Here is an 18390-nt window from a genome sequence, read left to right on the forward strand (position 1 = left end):
ACTTCGGCTCTCATTAAAGTAACTGGCCGAGGCTTCGGAGGGGAGTCCACACCGAGGAAGCGGCAGGCCGACCCCCAGCTGGCCGGGAGGCGAGCACAGACCCCAGTGGCACCCGGTCCACGGGCAACAATTATAACCGTTAGCCAGCCATTAAAGTAAACTGTCATCATAAACTGTTTCCTATATCACAATTAATAAACGACAACAATAAACGAAAATAAAAGGTCCATCATTTCATTTTTATGTCACGGGGGTCTGCTGACGTCTGTTACGCAGTGACACGCGCAGTGTGTTCGCAGTCAGAAGAACCGAGGGCCAGCGTTGTGTGAGCTCCGCCAGCCGGGTCTCCGAGAATCACTGAGACGCCACGAGGTCGCTGTCAGCGTCTTCAAGCCCCGTATTTTCACCCAGTTCTTATCCAGAGGTTGTGACGTGATCTAACTGAATCAATACTTAACTGAGACGTTTTGTAAGGAAACCCCCGTTCTGACCCCTTCCAGGAGGATGCGAATATGCCCTCCCCAGGAAGGAGGCTAGCTGCGACAGCAGGTGCACTGCTCAAATCTCTCTATGGCTCGGTGTCCTCCTCTGTAGGATGGGGATTTGAAGGCTGGCTGTGAAGCTCAGATGATCGGCAGCAGGCAAGGCAGCTTGTCCGGCGCCTACCACCCTGAAAGCAACATGTGAGGGTTTTCCACTATTTGTTACGATTATTAATTACGATTGCTACTTTGTGTTATCAGCTATGCCCTGCAGGTACGCGAGGTCTCAACCCCTGCTCTAATGCCTTTCCACTCTTCTTTCCCACTCTGTTCCCGCGTTGGCAGTCTATACCAGGAAAAAGAAAGGACAGCAGTTGGAAAACAGATTGGCGTCACTGTAGGATTCCGAATACCTAGATCTCCAATTCTCTGTGGAGGTTTTCCACAGACTGCATGGCAGGAAGCATCCTTCAGGCCACGTTGCCTTCAAGGAAAGCCCATGGGTGTCATCACTTTGTAAGACAGTGTGGCGGGAAAGACTGAAACTAAGGATGCAATGCTCTGGGACCGCGACCCCCTTTCTGAGAGGCCACTCGAGAGGGTACTTTCGCGAGTGCACTGGCCGTCAGGACGACACATACGAAAGTGGTTAACTTTTAAAAATTAACCGAATCTTTAAAAAAACTGACAAACAACATTCTCCTTCTTTCCTCTGTAGTTCCCTGAGTTTTGACACACGTATGGGTTCTGGACCTAGCAGCACAGCCAGGGCCCATGAAATTCCCTCGCGGACGTTCCTTCCCTTTATGCTCCCGCCCTCGCCCGCCCGCCTCTGGCAACTGGGACCGCTTCTCCATCAGTACAGGTGTTGGGTTTTTTGTTTTGTTCTGTTTTTGAGAATAAGACAGGAATGGAAAGATGTGATGGGCCTTCTGAGATTGGCTATCATCTCTAATAATGCAAAATCGAAACTAACCTAAAAGTACACCCACAGGGGAATAGTTAAGTAAACAGGTAAAAACAGCGTGTGAAATACCACGCAGCGGTAAAAAAAAAAAAAATAAATAAGGTAGGCATATATGCGTTAACACTGATAAAACCCCATGATACGCTACGTTACCACTCATGCGAATTCCCTCCCCTACATAAGGTTCTACGTAAGCGCCCAAAAGACTGCCAGGAAGACCCCAACTAGACGAATGGTTACCTGATAGGGGCTGAAATGCTCTCTGCAGACAGCCGATCCCTCGTCCTGCTAGCCCGTGGCCACCTCCCTCACCGCCCCACCACCACTCCCCCACCTCACCCCCAGCTCTGTGACATGTTGGGATAGAGACTCTCTAGCACAGTCCCCCCCAGTTCTGCTGTTCACGCCCGCTCTCCTTACCTAGTTTAGACACCACGTTCTACGGTAATCAGCAGACTCTTGCTACACCCTGCCCCCTCCAACTCTCCTGGCTGTCTTGCCATGTGTTAGACTCACCTAGAGAAAAACCACCCCCAGCTAAATCTCACCCTCGTTTCCTACATGGTTGCACCCAGGCAGGTAAAGGTGGTTGGGGGAAACATCCACCTGCACCCACTGGTATCACTGTAAATTCTCAACTGACAACCTGATAATTGATTATTACCCCCAACGGCTGCTGGTACAAAAGCACCAGAAGCACGTTAGCAGACCAGCTTTTCTCTGCCCCAACGTATGTAAAAGTTCCCACTGGCTGGGGAAGGAGAAGGGACCAGAAGCCTTCTGCATACCGGATCGAGATGGAGATAACGAGTGTCTTCCACTGACACGATCCAGAAGCCCCGAGAGAGCTGGTTCAGCACCCAGACTTACTTCTCCTTCCCGTCCAGTGAGGACGTCTGACCAAGAGATGGCCAGTGAGATGTCTGGTTTTGATTTGCAAGAGCCACCTCCCAGATGGGTTCAAATGACTCCTAAGAGTGTAAGAGCCCAGGACACCTGGGAGGATTATGGGGTATGGAAATAAAACCGTTCTCTCGGCTACAGCAGGATTAGGAAGAAATAAGTGGAATTTCCTCTCTGGGCACTAACAGCTGCACGGACCAGCTGGTAGGGTGATGTGAGTGGAATATGGCGTAGCTGATCACCAGCCGGACTCCGTGTTCCCGGGGAGGGCGACTGAGCCTACGTGGTCTTTGCTGAATAACTAAAGAGGCGGGTAAGCTGGTTCAGGGTAAAGGGAGAATATCTCAATGACGGCATCTCGGGCGATGCCCAGATCCCAGGGGAAGGCTTCTGGAACGTGAATATGGGCAACGCCTGGTCAGGGCCGGGTTAAGTGATGTAACAGTGGTCACGTTCGTGTTCCGGGCAGGTGCACAGAGGGCGTCCTCCACATGGTGACTCTGGGACCCAGGTCCTCTCCACCTTGTGGTTCTGTCCTCCTTCGAGGCTTCTTCATCCAGCTGGTGGATGGGGAACGAGAGCCGGGCTTCTCCGGGCCGGGCCTTCATCGGCACACGCCATGTCCGTGTGCAGTGCGCTGACCAAATCTCAGGCATTTGCTTTATGCGGCTGCCGGGACACCAGGAACTTTAGCTGAGCTGCGTTCCCAAGAGAGGAGGAAACTGGGGTTTGGTGAGCCAGCAGCAGCGTGTATAGTCTCCAAACTAAGCAGGTGAATCTCCTTCCTGCCCCCTCGCCGCCGGGTAGGACCGAGCTCCCCCAGGCTCCCTAGCGTCGGAAGCAGGGGTGTGAGGTCGAGGTGGACAGCGACGCAAGGGGAACGAAGACACATCGGAGCCAGGAGGGCTCCCTGACGAATTAGCACATGCTGGCCACAGAGGCTTTCCGGGATCACCTGTAAGTGCACCCCTTGCTGTGCAGACTGTGGCTAAGTATTTTTAGCAGGGCCAAAAGTTCCCTTAAGCACCGCAATTATCCCAGTTGGAGATGTCAGGAGAGTTTACAGTTAAGGAAGAAGTTAGTCTGCCGTAAGCATGATAATGAGGTACACCCTGTGCTGTTTTTATGGCTTTGGAACAGAACATTCCTGCGGCCGCCTTTACATACGGACGGAGGACTCAATTGTCCTTTGGGGAACCATCGAGACGTAATTTCTCTTCAGTAGAGCAGGGTAAGTTATTCTGACCCACACAGCTCACACCTCAGGAGGGAAGAAAATAAATCAGCACTCTGTGGAAAATCTTCCTTCATTAGGCCCGGCTCTGATGAGGCCCCGTGGGCCTTGCTGGTCTGAAGGCAACACGCAGGCTGACTTCTCCAGAAATAAAAAGAGACCCGAGGTTATGTAAGAGGCTCTCCCGGAAACCGAGGGCTGTTGAAGGGAAATGGGACACGGAACTTGGATCCTCGCAGGAAAGAAGTCATCTGTCGTAATAAATGGCCTCAGAGAGGGGAGGCGGGCTGTGATGCGGAGGGTATGGGGGGGAGGGAGTCAACACAGCACGTGTGTGGCCAGATAGGCACATATACATGTACATACAGTAACACACGCAGTGGTACCCACTTCTGGGGGAGCACCCCATCACGACACGTTCTTTCACATTTACGCAGCAAAACGCACACAAATGTAATTGCAGTAAGTGTGCTAAACGAACACTTTACACGGTTCCTCATTATTAGATCGGGAAATGCTTTTGCCGCAAACCTCCGAAAAAAATTTCTGGGTCGTAGAGACATATTTTATGTAATTTGGGAATTGTGGATGAGGGACTACAGATCGGTGAGGGTGCACAGAGGCCCTTGCACGGTCCTGGGCACGTGCAGGAACGCTGTAAACATCGACACTACATCTTGGGCGTTGGAAGAGGGTTTCGAGGATCGGTCTGGCAGAGCCAACAAGAGAAGAGGGTTGAGGAGTGACAGAGACCCAGAAGAGCACTGTGCAGCCTGAACGAGGAGGTGAGCCACCAAATGCTCCTGTCCCTGGAGGAAGCAGGGTGCGCATGATGAGAACTCGTGCTTTGGCACTGGATCAGCTTACACGGGCCCCCAGCCCCAGCATCTCCTCGTGGGTGACCTTGGACGAGATACCTAGGCTTTCCGTGCCTCCTAGACCCAGCTGTGCCGCGGAGACGCGAAGTGGTCTTTCCTCGGGGGCCCTCAGGGGCCGCCACCGGAGGCCGGGCCCCGTGACGGTAAGTCACTACTTTTGTCAGTGAGGAGCAGGCGGTGGAGACAGACTGCATTTGGGGAAAAAGCATGTGTGCCCAGGGGGCAGCGAGGGAAGGAAATCATTCTAGGGAACGTTGTTTCGGTCACACTCAGGGAATGCAGACTCCTCACTGGACACACGGGCTCAGAGAGGTAAGGTGACTGGCCTGATGTCACACAGGAAATCCTTCACAAAGCCTGCTTTGGGACTTCTGTCCTCTCCTTTCTGGTGCTGCCTTTCCCCCGCCATATTCCTTTATTTTTCTACTACAGGAGCGAACGAGCCCAGGTTTTCTTGGGATCAGTGTCGGTGTGACTTCAACGGGGATGGAAACATGACGTATTGAGCACGATAGATGGGGACCGCATTCCCGAATCCGTGGCTGGTGCAGCTCACACCTACGAGAGCCAGTGGCCCGCAGGTCATGCTCCGAGCCGCAGACAGATCCAGAACGCTCCGTGAGCGTGCAGTCTCCGGCCCCGGGCTAGAATTTAGAAAAGGCTGCCTCAAACTGCTCCTGCACTTTAAGATGCCACCAGGGCCCAAAGCCTGGGGTGAACTACTCAGAACGAGGCTGTGCCCCGACTGCCAGGGATGCCGTCCGGGCGGGGAAATCCGTTGAGTGAGGCAGAGCCCGAGAGAGGGGCATACACAATAGAAGCCACGGTGCCTGGTGCCTCGGAGCAGAGGCACCAACATAGGACCATTCGGGGAAGCATTTTCGCCTGCCCAGTCCTTGCACCTTACTGTACCGCCCACAGTGTCCTCAGGGTCATTGTAGCACAGTGTCAACATTTCATTTCCTTTTCTGGACGAATCCCGTCCCCTTGTAGTCAGGCGTTGTGAGCCACGCTGCTGGGAGCACAGCTGTCCAAATAACCGTCTGGGTCTCTGCTCTCAGCTCTGCAGAATCATTCTTGCTGATCCCTTACAAGGCACCGTGCCGGAACCTTCCGCAGCTGTCCCTGTATGGGAAATCCGGGACGCACAGCTTTTCTTCCTACCACTCATTCACCTTCTCTGCCTCTGAGCAAGTGTCAGTGAATCTGCTGAATTTAATTGTCCTCGTTTTACTTAGGGGTTCTTCTAAATCGCTAGTGTTTTAGCAAGCCCCTTTTATCATTCCTGGAAGATTATATGCTCCTTTGTAACGGGGACCTCAACTAAGGCATTCCCCTCCCGCCACTGTCCCCAGTCCCCAGAGAAAACGTACCAGCCCTGTGTGCCACCTTGCTGAGTAATGACGGCCAATCTTATCGAGCCATGTCGAAAATAACGGATTAAAGTCACTCTTCCCTGGGAATACACTGGCATCCACCTAAGACCTAAAGCATCTTAACCGAAAGCAATTTCTAATGCAGGGATTTGTGGCATCTGGCCACCTAGATGGAGGGAAGGAAAATCGGAATTTGAGGGCTTTTTTGGGTTAGGAAGACACCTCAGCACAACACGTGCCCATCAGCTGGGTCTGTCAGCTTTGCACTTAGCAGCGTCCGCAGTCAGCCACAAAAGCTGCCCGCGCCTCCCGGCCTGGCGGCTTTGCCAGCGGCCCGGCGGGTCCTGAGAGGGAGCCTGTTCTTCACAGCCGCCCGGTCCTCCTAACAGCCAGAACATCCCCTCAAAGGTCATTTTTGTTTTCGAAAGATGTGACATTTTTTCAGTTGGTTAATGACAAACTGGGGATCTGCAGTGTGTAGGTCTGTGGTGCTCAGATCAGAGACAGCCATATGGCTCATGTTTGAATTTCAGACTGTGGGCGAATTTAGGAGAATTTGCTCCTTCGCGGGCTCGCTCCCCATCTGGCCCCCGGGGAGTCACAGCTCGGGACACTTGGGTGTCGGCTGGTCCTTTCCTTGGGTGGCTCCGGGACTCACGGCTGGCTGTTCTGTTTTCCTGGAGTGGTGATTTTTAAGTTATTTTGGTCCCTGGTCTGGACACCAGCAAATTGCAGACGCGGTGCTTACGCGCCCCACCTGCAGGGGGCGCCCCTCTCTCCAGGCTGGCCTCCGCGCTCACCCCTCCATGTCCAGGCTCCACCCAGCACTCAGAGCCACCCTGCACGAGCTGCAAACAAGGCTCCGGCCCAACCAGGAGTTCTCCTTGCACTTAGAAGGATCCCCATCACAGCCAGGTGGCCCCGCCCAGGGCCCCCGTCTCCCGCCCCAGCACCGCCCTGTGCCCCACCTCCCCTACCCCTAGACACGATGCACGTCAGCCCTTGGGGTCCCCTTTCCTGTGATAACCAGCCCGCCTCTGCTCAGAGGGCTGGCTCAAATGTCACACCCTCTGGGGACACCACTTCCTCCAAAGGGCCATCCGCCCCAGGACTTTCATGTGTGGCCCAGTGGCACGATCTGAAACGAACGACCTTGTCCGTTTACAGCTTTGCTCGTGTGCTGCGTGCCCCTTCCCCGCCCCTCACCACGAGGACTCCGGAAAAGCAGTCACACTGGCGAAGCTGCGTCCAATGCCGTGAACCCCGCCCGGCCCGCGGCGCGTGCTTGAGGGGCATCTGAAGAACAGACAAGCGTATCCCCGAGTTGCTAGAGAATTGCATCACACACGGTCTGTGAGGCTGGGCGGGGGCTGGACGCCGAGCTGAGGCTGCGCCGACGTCACCTACCTTCACGATGACCGACAGGTGCCACCGGGCGGCAGAGGCTGCAGACTGGGGACCTCCCTCGATGTCACGTCTGAGCCCCAGAATGACTATACCAGGTCAGTTTTCAGAATGTTTTTGAAGATTGAGCCAGTGTTAACACATTGGAGGGTTTATGTTAAATCCTGGTTTCTAGATTCTGTCCCTATAACCGCCCCCCAATAAAAAAATCTGCCAGCCCCAGGCTCACATTTCACACGGCAACCTGTGGCTGGCGCTGGGCAGCACCTGCTCCTTGTCACTGGGGCGGATTGCTTGCTACCGCGGTCCCTGCCACTGTTACCCTTGCCAACTGGCTCCCCAGGAGCATCTGAGTTCCTGGGATGAACGGGGTGCGGTGATCACAGCAGGAGCCTCGAATCCCAAGGGTCTGTCTTTCTGCAGCAAGGGCGGGTTGAGGCAGGAGACCCACAGTGGCCGTAACCTCCCCCACCTGAGGCAGGCCCCCTGGGGTCACGGATCGGGCTAACGTGGCTGTGGGTGATGCTGGCCGCACGCCTGCCCCCCAGGAAGCTGATGGCCACGAGCTTTGTGCTCCCATCCCGCCTGGGAGGGCGATTCCACTCTGCCTGTAAGTCCAAGCCTTCCAGCCCTCAGACGCTGGGAGCCAGGCAGCGTCCCACACTGCCACCTAGCTCTCCACCGTCAGCCAGGAGAGGGGCAGAGACAATGCGTGTCTGACCGCCCGACACAGTGAACAGGGAGCTCTCACAGGCGCGCTCTTGCTCAGTCAGGCCGCGCCCCACACCTCCTGACGGCCCGCCAGGATCGGGCAGGGAAGGAGCTGGCAGGCGGCCGGTGTTCTCGGATTTGCCCCTAAAACCAGGGCTTGAGGGGAGGCACTGTGTACAGTCATCTCGGTCCTGCTTGATGTGCCGCTCCGCTTCTGGACCCTTCCCTCCACACACAGACACACACGCACACACGCACGTACAGGCACACGCGTGCACGGGCCTCGTCTCCCTACTGCGCGGCACTCGGGAAAGATGTTGTCAGAGGAAAGCTGTCAAGATCCGAGGTGCAGAGTTTAGTTTGTCAGGTAGGACCCCTGGCACTCGGCTTTTCTGTTGAGCTCTAACACCACCTAGAACGTGGTAGAACACTTCTTAGGTCGGTCCTCTTCCTCACCCCACAGGGTGCTCGTCTCCTCCCGGAGTCGTCCCCGTCTGTAGTGGGACAAAGAGGTCCTCTCAGATTGACGTCCGCCCGGAACCCCAGGGGTGACCTTATTTGGGAACAGGGCCTTCACAGATGTCATTAGTTAGGGATCCCAAGACGAAGTCATCCTGAATTCAGGGTGGGCCTTAAGTCAAGGACTGGTGTCCTTATACGAAAGGAGCGGCAGAAAGATGCATCGGGGGAAGGAGGCCACGTGAAGACAGAGGCAGAGGAATGCCTAGGGCCACCAAGAGCTGGAAGAGGCAGGACGTGTTGAAGGGGACATGGCCCTGCCCACACTTTGATCTGATTTCAGATGTGCTGCCTCCAGAACTGCAAGGGAGTAAACTGCGGTTGTTTTAAGTCACCCAGCTCGTGGACGCTAGCATGCTCTGCGGGGGATTGCAAATCACCCTGGACCGTAATTACCGGTCTCCTCATTTGACTGTAAGTCTCTGTATCCTTGGTTCTGACCATGGCATGTAGCCGGCAGGATTCAGAGCTTGATGGACGAGTGAGCAAGTCAGTGAATGAGTAAACGGATGTGGCTGTGTGAACCCGTGGTGCTGGTGGAGCCACTGAGGCATCATCCCACCAAGAGCCGCGCCCCTCTCTCTGGGCTGAGAACACATGGAGGCAACGGATCGGCCTGCAGACCCCTCGTCCCCATTCCGGTCCCGAGAGTGGTCAGATTACTAGGGCTCAGTCTTGGGCCTAATGCTCAGAGCGGCCTCTTGAGGGCATTCACCTAAAAGAAGTCATGCTGTCTGTTGAAATTATGAGAGGCGGTGCAGGGGTGAGCAGACGCCTCTGTGCACACCTGCGCTGCCTCAAAGCTCAGTCACCATCATCGCCGTGGGATGACCCGTGGGAGCAAGAGGAGGCGTGAGAAGGCGGCCTCCATCCTGCTTCCCCACGGATCCTGTGCACAGCTGGCAACAGTGACCGAAATGTCCACCCTCGCCACCCCGCCCGCCCTTTGGCTGTCCGGTCTGCACCGGAAAGAGCACGTACAGTTTGAGGACAGGAAAACGTCACGACCTCGGTCCCCGATCGGCGTGTCGCGTCTGCCGCTCTCGGCCTCCGTGGGCCTCGCAGCACCAGGTTACCTGACTGAGAGCAGGTCCGGGAGGGCAGGGGGCTCCTGGAAGCGCCGGGTGTCGGGGGCGAGGCTGACGGGCAGATGGGAAGGGGTGGCCAGGAACCTGCCCCCATGGGTGGGCTCTGTGTCCCCGCACAGCCACGCAGCAGGACAGGACAGCCAAGCAGCTGAGGAGGAAGGGCCCTTCGGCTGGGAAGGGTGAAATCCAGTTCGCCCCGCTTGGAGGCTGCAGGGAAATGGGGCGATTTCAGGCCCCGGGCGACATGAGGTCGCCTTCCTCAGCCTACAGGAAGTCTTTCTGTTCAGCCGAGGAAACGAGCCGGGACCTGGTTTCCAGGCCAGCGGACATCCGAACACCCCCCTTGTCTTCGTCACAGCCTCCCTGGTTCTCCTTTCGGGAAGCCGCCCAACACACGGCAGCCATGCTCCAAAGGGGGTCATGTGACCCGCGCCCAGCCAATCCAAAGATGGCAGCCTCAGGCCCATCGTGATTGGCTCGGAGATAGACACATGGCTCAGTCACGAGCCAATGAGGCTCAAGTCCGGGACATTTACCGGAAGGGCCCGGAAGAGGAAGAAAAAGAGGTTGTTTGTAGGAGACCGGTCTCTGCACTACAGCAGGGGACCCGAGGGACAGCGTGTCTGAGACCGGCTGCGGTGTCCGCACCAAGCAGGGCCGCGTCTGGGTGGTGCCCGCCCTGGGAGTCCCGCCTTCTGGTTACGGCGGCCCGGGTGTGGCGGAGCTGTGTGGACGGATGCCCGCAGGTGCACGTGAGGCCCGGGGAAGGTGGCTTGCGCGGAGGCCGACCGCCATGCGCCCGGTGCTGCGGAGACCACCCATCAGCCGTGTTCGGTCTGAGGCCCCTCTTCTCGGAGCTTCCCACTCACAGGAGTCAACATTTTATCTTCCACGGACTTTTCCTAACATGGGAGGCATCTCATACTTCCAGAAGTTTCTGCCTGGTTGATGCTTCCTGGTGACATATAGAGGCACTCGCATCTCATCAATAACTTCTGTCGGAGATGTATTTTTCAGGAAGATTTGCTTCCAGGAAGCTTGTCTGCAGACAGCTAATTCCATTCCTGTGATTTGTTACCATCTCACAGTTTGATTCACACCGTCTCTGGAAGATTAGGGGAGCATCTTTGGGGGTTCTTCCAGCGTTCTTCGGTTGTCAGTGACAGGTTGGTTTTGACCAGTTTAAAGAGGAAGGGGTTTTGTAGAAGGTTATGGGTGGGGCGCCTGGGTGGCTTAGTCAGTTAAACGTCTGACTTCAGCTCAGGTCATGATCTCATGGTTGGTGGGTTCAAGCCCCATGTGGAGCTCTGTGCTGACAGCTCAGAGCCTGGATCCTGTCTCCCTCTCTCTCTGCGCCTCTCCTGCTCACACGGTGTCTCTCTCTCAAAAATAAATGAACATTTTTAAAAATTAAAAAAAAAAAAAAGGAAGGTTAAGGGGTACCTTACGAAGTAGAAAGTTAAGCTGAGACTCTGGACTTAGGCTGGAGAGGAAGGAACAAGGCAGCAGAACCAGGGTAGGTCACAGGAGCAGAGGGCACCTGTGGGGACGCCCCTTGGAGGGGATGTCTTGACTGATGGCTGCACCCACATCCAGTGGGAGGAATGTCGCTCCCAGAGCAAATTCGGGATGCTGCCACCCAAAAAAAGGGTGATCAGCAAAACAGCACATGCTTGTTACACCCTGTGTTGCCGTCTCTCTCTTGATGGACAGAGAGATTGTAGTCAAAATATTTAAGGGCCAGTATGACACTGACCAATCAGAGAGGGAGCCATGGGGATGGGTCTCCCGGACATACCAGCTGAACAGCAGCCCAACTGTAGGTGTTCAGATTCCACTCTTACAGAATCATTTCTTTCCCTGAAGGCTGGAGAGGTCGACACAGAAACACACTGCTTTCTTGTTTACCTTGTCTCCCTCCTCTGTATATTCTCTGGATAATTTCGGAACCAGCGTGTCCAAGGGTATGAGTACCGGGTTAGGAATTCTGACATTCTGTCATTTCAACTGCCCTACTGATATTGAGCCCCGTCGTCTTATTTGCACGTCAGATTTCCCATCGTGAAACTGGGGTTGTGGTCCTTTAACTCTAATCGAATCCGACAACGGTTCCTTAGAATCCTCCTCACCTAGCATCTCTCTGTGACGGATGACAAGTTCATTAACTGTCTGAAAGCAACGTTTCCTGAGGAAGACCGCCACTGGTCTTGCAGCCGCTCCCTCGGATGGAAAAGCACGGTCGCCAAGGGCTTGAAGATCCCCGTCTCGTGCGCTGACGACAGTTAGAAGTACACACACTTAGCATTACTGCTCTCGAAGCCAGCTTTACTTGGAGAAACCCACCTCCTCTTCCAAAGGAAAAAAAAAAAAAGCACAAAGCCAAACGGTGTCTCTTTTCATCCGGGAGAACAACAGCTTAATTGCCTCAGCCATTTGGTTACCAAATGCAGTGATACGTTCACTAATGAAATGTCTCATGCTATTTGGCTCCTTTGAGGGGAGAAAAGAAAAAAATAAGCTCACCCCAATCTATAAATCAAGTTGAATAATTCTGTTCCCCTCTAAAGGAACTTTTTCCCACCCTCTGTGTGTTACGTTATCTGTGTCCAACAGACGGTGGCAGAGGGAAAGATGACAGGACGCTCTAGCAAATCTAATGAAGGAGCTCCAAATATTGTATCCAAATAAATGAAGTGAATAATGCAAGTGCTCATTCCTGGTTTTTTGTTTTTTGGTTTTGTTTGTTTTTTATAACCACCCCCAGCGCGCGAACCACAAGAAGACGTGACTCACGATGGCTGAGTTGCAAGGTGCCACCAACACGCGTTTCTTAGCGGAAAACAGGCAGCGTCATCGCTGTGTTGGATTTCAGGACTTTGTTCGGGAAGTGAGCAAGAACGGGAAGGTGGGAGAAGAAGAATCACAGCCTTTTTTCCAAGTCCAAGTTTTTGCTTCGGATTCCGTCGGACGGCAGAAGACAGGTTCCTGGGAGTGAAGTCTTCCTGGATCCGCGGGCGGACCACCCGTGGGAGATGTCGTCCACGAGGAGAACGCTGCTTAGATGCGGCTCCCACCGTGGCAGGCCCTTGTCGTTTTCTGGCTGCAGCACTGAGATCCTTCTCGGGAAGCCTCCCCGGGTGTGGTGATTTCAACAACATCCTAGGGCTGAAGATGAGGCCATGCTCAGCAGAGTCACTGAGCGCTCGCCATAGGCCAGGGATTGCTCTAAATAACTTATTATTTCTTACGACAAACTACAATATAAAACTAGTGAAGTATCTTCATTATAAAACAGAACAGCTCACTGAGTATCACTAATAGTAACATTAGCTAAACATTAAATTATTATTTTGTTATTTATTTATTACAGATAATTTATTACTTAATTATTATCAACTCAATCCTTGCAATTATAATTTGAGGTGGCTCGTTATTGTCCCCATTTTACAGATTAGAGAACTAAAGCAGGGAGACTTGTAAATGCGTTACCTGCACGGGATCAAGAGGCAGAAAGGCCGGCAGCTGAACCCAGGAAGTGTGGCTTTGGCTCCTTCTTGCCTTTTCAGGACCACATTCCATTGCCTCTCTTGAGGAATAAAATGCCTCTAGGTGCCCCTACAGATGTCCGTTTATAACATTATACAATTCTTGGGGCGCCTGGGTGGCTCAGTCGGTTAAGCGTCTTACTTTTGGTTTTGGCTCAGGTCATGATCTCCCAGTTTGTGAGTTCAAGACCCGCGTCAGGCTCTGTGCTCATGGCACACAGCCTGCTTGGGATTCTTTTTCACCCTCTCTCTCTGCCCTGCCCTCTCTCTCTCTCTCTCTCTTTCTCTGCCCCTCTCTCCTGCTCTCTCTCTCTCTCTCTCAAAATAGATAAGTAAACATTAAAAAAAATAATGCTGTCCGCCTGGAATGTGTATGCTGTTCTATACTAATTTTACCTGCATTAAAGAAAGACTGTTGGTTTACTTGGTAGATAAGGTTGATTTGGTGCTAATGGGGGTGCCCTGAGCATCCTCCCCAAACAGAGTGGCTGACTGAAATTCCACTTCCTTCCCGCCCGTGGTACCACATCACTTAGGTGACACCACAGACTGGACACCTTACTGATTTGGAAACGGGGGATGGTGTCTGTTGCTTTTGCCAATCATCCGGTGGCCGTGGCCCCTCTGTGTGGGTCCTGGCTAAGTTTGCTGTGCCTGGTCCCCCCCGACACCTTAGAGAATTTGGACTCCTCCTGTCCAAAGACACTGCAATATGGTTACAGCACAGCTCCCTGCGTCTTGCTTTGTTATTTTCATATAATTTACGGACCACACAGTAAAACACCCAACCTTGTACTCAACATGGCATGTGAAATTGAGGAGCGGCAGTGCACGCGAAGTAGTTTTTGAAATCAGGAAAGGTGGATGGGGGGGTACTTTCAGAGTAACCTTGTTGGGGATGCAGGAGGCTTGCTAAACCCCACCGGGGCTTCCTGCAACCCTGGGGGGGGGGGCGCTGAGCCCTGGGCTCGGCCTCAGTGTCATAAACACACGATCGCCGGCCCAGCCCAGTTAACCGATTGAGGGGCTGCAAGTAATATCATGTTTTGCACACGACATTTAATCTACGGATATAAATCACAAGGAACACGCATCATTGTTTTCAGCTAAGGTGCGCTCCGTTGAATCATTGAGAAGTACAGCCTCACTTGAACGGCTGAACGCTTTGAAAACAAAACGGAAAATGGAGAGGTTACATTAAGTGGGACACGCACAGATACAAAGTGGGGTCGTCATGTTGAGCGTGTGTGTGTGTGCGTGCGCGTGCACCAAGCATATCCATAGGATGCAGGCTCTGAAAACACCCAGGCTGATGTCGTGTCCTGGGTGAGCTACTTAGGAGCTGTGTGATCTTGGGCAAGGACCCGGGAGCTTGGAATTCAAGGCCAGGCACTCCGGTTCCAAGTCCTTGCCCTCAACCATGATGCTGCCCTGCTTCTCCGGCATGATAATACACGGTAAGTCAGGAGACAAATGTCCTTCCCACCCCTTTGCCTCTGATTCCCTCCAGAGCCAAACATAATTACTAATTTCTTACCTATCATCCCAGTAATACAGAGTTTGATTGAACGGCTACCTGATCTAGTCCTTACATTTGTACATGTTTGACATAACAGGACGCAATGTTTCACACCATGCAAAGGTATTCGTTTCTTTTGACGTCTTTTACCTAAACCCCATTACGTAGAGCTGTCCCTGGTGTGAGTGGGGGTGAGCCACTCCTGGTAGAGTGACATCATGCTGGTGAACTAAGGGGTGGGCAGCTCAGCCCACATCCAGATTGACTTTCCCAAATCCAACCACAATGACAAGACCCCCTTTGATGGCTCTGATGGCACCGTGGCCATCCCTTCCCCAGAAACCATCATACTACCAAAGACACCAGGAACCCTGTATAACCCCATAGACCCTACATAACCGTGGAGTCTGCAGGATCCTGTGTGGTACTAGGAAGCCACACTGGTCCTATAAAGACTAGGGAAACCATCATGGCCCTAGCACGGTGTCCTAGTTAGCTACTGCTATATTTACATCCAAGCATGAAAATCTGATGGCTTAAGTTAATAAATACTTGTTCAGCTCACGAATCTGTGCACTGGCTGCACGTTTCTGCTGGTCTCGGCTGGGCTTCCTGTTGTTCCTATGTCAGCTGGTGAGTCAATCGTCAGGTTGACTTTGCTGATTTTGACCAGACTCTGGTGTCTGGGGCCTTGGCTAGGATGATGCAATCGCCTCTACTAGTCTACATGATGCACTCCCCAGCAGGCTGGCCTGGGCTTGTTGATATGGAGGGAGAAGCTTCCAAAGGGTGACCGGGAGCGGGGCTCTTAAGGCCTGGGGGGGGGGGCGGACCAATGTCACCCCCACCAAACAAGAAGACGAGCTCAAGTTCAAAGAGTGTAGAAATAACGCTCCACCTCTTGATAGATGGGGTTGCAAGTCACATTGGAAATGGCGTGTGTACACAGGCAGGAGAACTGGAACCCCTTTCTGCAATCAGGTGGTCACACCAGTGGAGTAACTGACCCTGGAGCCTTGGAGACGCTTCTGTGTCTACAGAAGGCCTGTGGAGCCCAGCCTGCCTTCAAGGGAGCCCCGTGGATGCCATGGCCAGTTCCCTGTTGACAGACATTTAGGTTGTCCCCAGTGTTTTGTTACTTCCCAGAGCTCTGCAAGAAACATCTGCACATCCCCATCTGTCTTTGTGCAAACGTGCAGGTCCAGAGAGAGGACCAAATACCCAGTGTGCTTCGCAGAAGGAATCTTCTCTTTTCTGGGGCGGGGGCGGGGGAGAGGGAGGGTCATTTGGCGAGACATCTAAACAACTACACGCAGGCCCCGCACGAGAACAGAGCTCCTTGAGACCTGCTCCTGAAGGCTCATTCGTCATCAGAGGCAGTGGTCCTGGGCCCGCGGCCGTCTCTGTGCCAAACCCATTTGCTCAGCACACTTCTGCGGGAGTCAGCATGGGCCTCCCGCGCCTTCCACCGAGTGCGTCTCCTCCCGGGTCTCGCCCTGCCATGCACGCGGAGCAAAGGGATGCAGTAAATCAAATCTCTGCCTGATGGTTCAATACTGCAGAGCACCCCAAATCCCGCCCCGCAGGTCAGTGCTACTGTTTAAGAGGAAAATTCCTCGCCCATCTCTGACCTTGGGAACCAGCCCGGCGCATGCATAGGAATGCCAAAGGCTAAGAGGAAAGCTATTGATCAGGCCTGGAAGGAGAAGGGATAACGGGGAGTCATAAACGCTTATTAACGGCAGAGAAGGGGCTGGCGCTGGGGTTTCTGGCGTGAAAATAAAAGGGCAGAGAGGGAAGGTACAGAATTGGAACATAAAATCTCAGAGTTGGAAGGAACCCAGCCATCTACCAAGGTCAACTGAGGGAAGCCTTTAAACATACCAGCCCCCAGGCCCCCTGCCCCAGATCCACCAAGTTGACATTTCTTGGGGGGGGGGGGTCTCTCCGTCTGCATTCCCTAAACGCTCTCCGGGTAGATTTTGGGACTTGCTGACACAGCCCAGGGACGTCATCCACACCCCGACACCCACGAAAGACGGACCTGGACATACCTACGATGAAGGTGATACCTGTTTACTGAGCACTTACTATAGCCAGGCGGTGGGCTTCATTGCCCAGCCGTCCTCGCCCCCTATGCTGTGCGGGTAAGTATTTGCCCTACTTCCCATGTAAACAACTGACCATCAGAGACCGGAAGTGAACAAAGGCCCAGGGCTGGGAGGCGGCAGAACCTAGGTTCACACCAGAGACAATGTGATCCCAAAGCCTGTGCCCTCCTTGTCCCTGACTGCCTCTTCTGTGAGATGGGGTGGTGGTAGCAGCCAGCCCAGACCCGTCCCCAAGGCCCCCAAAGCCCTCGCTCTTAGCCCGTAGACCTTACTGCGCTGCATAAGGGTGTGCTTCTCCAATTAAAGATAATACCGAGTGACTCTTATTACAACTGCTACCTGTTCTAGGTTCCTCTGCCTCTGGGGAGGGGGGGACACAATAAAATACAGAGGTGTGTATAAATATACAATAATGCAGAAATATATTTATGTGCATGTGAAGATATATACATGGTGTGTATGTATGTATGTATGTGTGTGTGTGTGTGTGTGCATGCATGTGATAACACACAATCCTCTCCACACATACCCAGCCAAGGTAACTGGAATTCATGGGCCTTCTCGGCACTGCCTTTGGAAGACCCCGTGAGATGGGCTTTCCGAGAGGTCAGGGCCTGGGCAGAGACTGCCCGTGGTCCCCATAATCCATTCTTCCCGCCTTCCTTTGCGTGAAAGGATCCCCCAAACTTGAGCTAGGCACATGGCTTCCTGGGTGGTGATACTTCCCAGCGTCCCTTGCAGCTCAGGGTGGGTGGGGACGAGTCCAGGCCAATGGGAGGTGAGTGGAAGAGAGGTATGCAACTCCAGGGTCACGTCCATCTGAAGGGAAATTTCTCCCTCCCCTCCTCTGCCTTTTACTTCTCCCTGGAGGCTGGAAAGAGGGCTCAGGTTCAGTGGAGGAGAGGTTCTTGGCCAGAAGCAATTTTGCTGCCCATGGGACACTTGGAAACGTTTGGAGACATTTTCCGTTGTCAAACAAGGAGGGGGTTGCAACAGGTGCCTAGAGAGCAGAGGCCAGCGGCACAGTAAAACATCCTTCAATGGCCAAAAAATTATGCAGCCCCCAATATTGATAATTCTGAGGTTGAGAAAGGATGTAATGAATGTATTTTCTTTTTCCTGGAAGCTTAGCTTGTACCCTGATATGGGACTTTAATCAAAATGTAAGGCATCAGAGAGGGGGTGCCTGGGTGTTTCAGTCAGGTAAGCATCTGACTCTTAATTTCAGCTCAGGTCATGATCTCATGGGTCATGGGATCGAGCTCCACATCGGGCTCTGTGCTGACAGTGCAAAGCCTGCTTGGGATTCTCTCTCTCCCTCTCTCTGCCCCTCCATCTCTCTTTCTCTCTCTCAAAAATAAATAAATAAACATTAAAAAAACCCCATAAGTGTCAGAGATCCCAAATGACTGTGGCCTGGCTGTAATACTAGGAGAACAGAAATGCCCCGTTATTATCAGGAAACATATAATAGGAAGATCGGTTTGTTTGTTTTTTTTGCAGGTAGAATGATTGAAGGCAAGGAACTGACTCATTAATACAAGCAAAGTAAAATTTTCTAGAAGGCCACTGGAAGCTCAGAAATTCACTGGGGAGAGAGGACACAGGCAGGGACCAGGGTAGCTTTGGAGACTGGGAAGCAGAAGCGGCAGG

General features: G+C 53.3%; 1 long non-coding RNA gene across 1 annotated transcript; it reads right to left on the reverse strand.

The window, feature by feature from the left end:
• Positions 1-218: 218 nt before the first annotated feature.
• Positions 219-9964, reverse strand: LOC125915048 (uncharacterized). The gene is made up of 2 exons (XR_007455541.1): positions 9551-9964; positions 219-670 (listed from the first exon to the last, which is right to left on the reverse strand). It is a non-coding gene; the product is annotated as an uncharacterized LOC125915048 (long non-coding RNA).
• Between the last annotated feature and the right edge of the window lie 8426 nt (positions 9965-18390).

The sequence above is a fragment of the Panthera uncia genome (genome assembly GCF_023721935.1).
Source record: "Panthera uncia isolate 11264 chromosome D3 unlocalized genomic scaffold, Puncia_PCG_1.0 HiC_scaffold_9, whole genome shotgun sequence".
Taxonomy (NCBI): domain Eukaryota; kingdom Metazoa; phylum Chordata; class Mammalia; order Carnivora; family Felidae; genus Panthera; species Panthera uncia.